We start from the raw sequence: 5,059 nt of genomic DNA, 5'->3' as shown, positions 1-5,059 counted from the left end.
TTTCCTGTCATTAAATCTGGCAAGATGAAGGTAGCAGGAGGTGAAGTATTTTGTTCTGATTTTATTCTCTGTTTCAATAACTCTGTGAAATTTATTTTCTCAGCAGAAAGGAGGTTTTATGTTCATCACACTAGGATTTTGTTTTGCCGTCTTCCAATCTTTGCTGTAGTTAAAATTAAGTTGATCAAGTCCAGAGGAGGCTACCAAGATGCTCAGAGGGTTGGAGCACCCCTCCCGGAAAGACAGGCTGAGGGAGTTGGGGTCGTGCAGCCTGGGGAAGAGAAGGCTCAGGGGAGAACTTACTGCCTCTTTTCAGTACCTGAATGAGCCTATAGAAAAGATGAGGACAAGATTTCAACAGAGCCTGTGGGTATTGGTTTTGAACTAAAAAAGGGTTGATTTAGATTAGAGAAGAAATTTTTTTAGAGTGAAGGTGGTAAAACACTGGCACAGATTGCCCAGAGATGTTGCAGGTGTTTCATCCCTGAAGACACTCAAGATCAGGTTGGACAGGGCTCTGAGCAACCTGATCCAGCTGAAGATATCCCTATTCTTTGCAGGGGTGTTGGACTAAATGACCATTAAAGGTCCCTTCCAATCCAAACTATTCTATGATTCTAAGATTCTGTGTTTCTATGATTCTATGTTCTATCTTCTATGATTCTATGATTCTGTGATTCCATGATTCTGAGTCTGTGATTCTGTGATTGATTCTATGTTTCTATTTTCTTTGATTCTGTGTTTCTGTGATTCATTCTCTATTTCTATGATTCTATTCTCTGGCTCCATGGCTAGCTGGCCTGGAAGAGCTTTTCTCTGAGCTATTAAACTTCTCAATCTCCAAGGAAGATGGCCACCTACAAGTTTATTCTGAGAGCAGTTTCTTGCCCATACTAATTCCCAGCCATTGCCAGGGTTTGTTTGGGTCAGTGCTCACTGAGGGGAGGCAAACACAGGATGCTGGAGGTCAGAATGGTTCTCACTAGAGGTCTTCTGCAAGTGCCCCCAGCTCCTGGGAGAGGTGCATTTGCAATGGGACAGGGCTGTGTCAAGATGAGCAGAAATACAAGTGAGCTCACCAGGCAAGACAAATCTGCTGATTTGTGAAGGATGGGGGCAGCTAATCCCTGCTGAGCTTGCAGCCAGGCTGGGAACATGGGAGCAGGAAGGATACAGTGAACTATGGAACACTCAGTAGTCATTATTTCTGCTGCTGGTGGAGTCTGATTTAGTGTAAAATTCCAAGTTAATTGGATAAAACTGTGAAAGTCACTAATAAGGGAAGCACAGTGCCCAGCCTCTTATTGGATTATATATTAGGCAAAATGAGTGTCATGCAGCAAGTAAATTCCCATTTTTATCATAAAGCAGGCAGTGAGGACTCCCTTTTTTTCATCTTCAGGAAACTTTTTCAATGCCAGCTTTGGAAACTTCGTTCAGAGCCAGAGACTATTTTAAAAATCTAGCAACGGCAAAGAAATACTTTTCAAAGAGAAATTCCCTGCAACACAGTGCCATTGTTGTGCTACATTTTCTTTTGAAGTGCCAGCAAGAAACAATTAAGGAGCAGCACTTGTAATGTATAATTGATGGTTTGCAGGTATCTAAAAACTTAGAGCAATTAGGCCCAGGGTGCAACATTACTTATTCATCACCATCTGGAACTTATAACTTTGTAAGCCCTGCTATGGTTTATGTTTGTCTGGCAGAAATGGCAAGTTTAGTGTTTAAGTGCTGCATTATGCTGCAGAAGGTAAATATTTAATGGTGTCCCAACATAATGCAGCTGACTGGGATAAGAGGAACATGTTCTGTGGTCAGAACACAGCAGCATGTGGATATTGTGAAATACAAGGAATAGAATGCCCTCTTGAGAGAGAGGACAGAGAATACATCCAAATAAATCCAGAGCATTTCTATTACACGAATAGAAGGATGTGTCATTGATCCCTGGGTCACAGCATGCATTATGTGGTATCACCTGGGATTCAACTTTAGATATGATTCAGATGGGTGAAAGAGTATCACACTATCTTTTTTGATGCTAAGAGTAGAAGAAGACTTAAGATGGGTAGGAAATCTTGGAGAAAATATTTTCTTAAAAAAAAAGAAAGTCAATTTATCAAGCATCAAACCTGTCCTAGTTGCTATTCTAACAAATTTCCTACGTGAAAACAAAACAAAATCAAATAAAATCAAACTCCAACCAGAAAAAAGAAACACAAAGAAAAACAAAATAAAACCACAAATCCAGAAAATTTAATTTCATGGGTCTCAAAGTTTTCTAAAGAATGTAGTCCCTCCTTGGACAGCAAATTATTTTTTTCTTTGTTGTATTACCCCCTCCCCGCACCTCTTAAAACCAAAAAAGCAAAATGTGGGTGAAACATTCTGCTTGGATCTATTCCAACATTCTCAAGATCTTGAGTTCAAAGTAATGTTCATGAGATTGGCTTGGTTTGTTACTAGGGAAATTCTTACAGCATAGAAATTCTTATGGTTCTGGAGGATCAGATTCTACTCTGCTCTGGTCTGACAGCCCACCCTGGCTCAGCTGAGCTGAGTGGCAATGGATTGATCTGCTCCACCATCAACCAGCAAAGAGAAAGTGATTCTGCAGCTAACTGCTACCTTTTAAAGAGGTAAGATTGGTAAGATTAATTGATCTTTCGGCAGCGTCACCTGTCTCACAGATCTTGATGAGTACAGTCAAACAGCTTAAAGTATTTGGTAGATGTCCTGTGTTAATGGCTGCTCTACATTCATTCAGTGCCCAGTGGTGTAAAGAATATGTAGGGGTAAGTTAAAGATCCAGTTTTAATTGTTCCCGTTAAAGAAGGGGACATTGGGACGCAACTGCAAAGAATGGCATTGTGCAGTAGATTATATTGACTCACAGTGTGATTCAGGGAGGTGCTGTGTTGTTCTGACCCTCACAGGCCAAGTTTGACATTCACCATCCTGGATTAGTATTGTCTACAATATCAAACTGAATGAAAGCCGGCTTCGCTTTCCTGTCTTCATTTATTTTTTCTGATTTACTTAGTTGCGATCTCTCATGCACTCTTATTAATTCGTTTAATTGATTTACTTGATTTGTTTCAAATACCCTCATATAAATCTATAGTTGCACAAACAAACTGGACTTTCTTCTGCAACTGAGTTACTACACCAGCACTTTCACTCATTCAAATAGTTCTGGCTCTTGTGTCAGTCTGCATGAGTATAGAACCATGAAATCACAGAATGGTTTGTGTTGGAAGGAACCTTAAAGATCTTGTTCCAAACCTGCTGCCATGGACAGGGATGCCATTTACCAGACCAGATTGTTCAGACCCTCATCCAACCTGGCCTTGATCACTTCCAGGGATGGAGAAGTCATGACCTCTCTGGGCAACCTGTGCCAGTGTTTCACCATCCTCTGAGTAAAGAATTTCTTCCTAACATCTAATCAAAACCTGCCCATTTTCAGCTTTCAATCATTGCCCTCTGAATATGTTATTGGCAGTGTGAGTTCCAAAATGTTGTCTGTTTTGCAAATAGCTCCAGTTCCTGCAATCTAGTGATGACAAAAACACTTTAGTTTTCGTGGTTACACAGAAAAACCAAAAGAGATGACCTATAAATTCTCAAAACCTGAAAATGAATAAAAGCAGCACTTTTACTTGGATTGTTACTGCTATAATCTCCTAATTTATTGTGGAGCTCAGCACATGATGTGCAACTGTTTGAGGATAATAATAATTAGCCTCTTCCCTGTTCAACATTTTATCTAATAATATTACAATGCTAGCTGAAGCCCTGAGCAAAGAGAAACTTTGCTTTCTCATGTTCTGCTGCATAAGAGATTAAAAGTATACATTATTAGTATAACAGCACAGATTGTTATTCTCTCCTAAGTGCCTTAAGCATCATTTATTAACACCACTAAAACATTTAACAACACTTTTAAAAATTTGCAGGACAGGAAAATCAGTTTTATTTCAAGTGCAATTTTCACCTGGTAGATGGTCCTGTTCTGGTCAGGACTGATCTATATTGGTGCCTTATGCTCTCAAACATCTTATGTACAATGGCTGAGCACTGACACATACCTCACAGGAAGCTGGAGAGTGGCAGTGTTTATCACAGCAGGCTCAGGGGTTGATTAAGGTTTCTCCAGCCCTGAGATCTAGGTAGCAGCTGCCAAGGTCTCCATTATAATACTTTTCTTTTTTTTTTTTAGGTCTGTGTATATGGTGTTTGTGCAGGAGAATTCACTGTCATGAATCAGGTGAGGTGCTGCACTGATGCCCACATTGAGTCTTCTGAGAGAGTGAAACAATCTGACATGAACTGACATTAACACCATCCCAGTAAAAAATAAACCTTTGTGGAGGAGGAAAAGCACAACCCACCACTATAATCCAAACACAGTGGCTCCCCTATTCTTGAGGAGCCAGAGACATCCCATTGTGGTCCTTTCCAACCTTACCCATTCTCTGCTTCTGTGATTTACCTTGGAGGTAACCAGCCTTTGGGGAAGAGAAATTGGACCTTTGCTTCCATCAGTCCAGGCTGGAAACAGCAGGGCTGTGAAGTACAACAGAACTCTGTGTCTCTGGCCTCCAAGGTCATGTCCCAGCTGTGCTGTGTAGGTTACTGCAGGTGTGTTTGAATCCAGGGGGATCATTGCACCTCAGAAAAAGCCCAACACTTCCCAGGTCTTCAGGAATCAAGGGATGAGCATGTACAGCCAGATCATCACAGGGGATTCATCCTTCTCCTGCTGTCACTCAGGATTCCTGTGGGATCAGGTGCATCTGAGGGGAAGATGCACATTTCTGATGACTTTCCACCTCTCATGGAAATCTGCAGGGAAAATATCCCTGAGAACTAGCACTAGAAATAGCACATTGATTACCAGCCTAGACACAACAAAAGTGAGTGAGCAGCTCTGTGTTCCTGTTTTCCCATGTGGCCTTATGCCAGCTGGGATGGCTCAGGGATTTGACACTGGGAACTACAGCATGGGAAGCTGACCACAAATAAAAGAAGCTGTGAGGCAGTTACAGCTGCC

At 41.2% G+C, this 5,059-nt stretch overlaps 1 long non-coding RNA gene across 1 annotated transcript; it reads left to right on the top strand.

Annotated features, from left to right (window-relative positions):
* The first annotated feature begins 686 nt into the window (after positions 1 to 686).
* On the top strand, positions 687 to 4,411 carry LOC135297882 (uncharacterized). The gene is made up of 3 exons (XR_010359805.1): positions 687 to 1,069; positions 2,540 to 2,642; positions 4,226 to 4,411. It is a non-coding gene; the product is annotated as an uncharacterized LOC135297882 (long non-coding RNA).
* The last annotated feature ends 648 nt before the right edge of the window (positions 4,412 to 5,059 follow it).

Source organism: Passer domesticus, chromosome 3 (assembly GCF_036417665.1).
Source record: "Passer domesticus isolate bPasDom1 chromosome 3, bPasDom1.hap1, whole genome shotgun sequence".
Classification (NCBI taxonomy): Eukaryota; Metazoa; Chordata; class Aves; order Passeriformes; family Passeridae; genus Passer; species Passer domesticus.
Note: the sequence above shows the minus strand (reverse complement) of the source record. Positions and strands in the feature narration are given on the sequence as shown.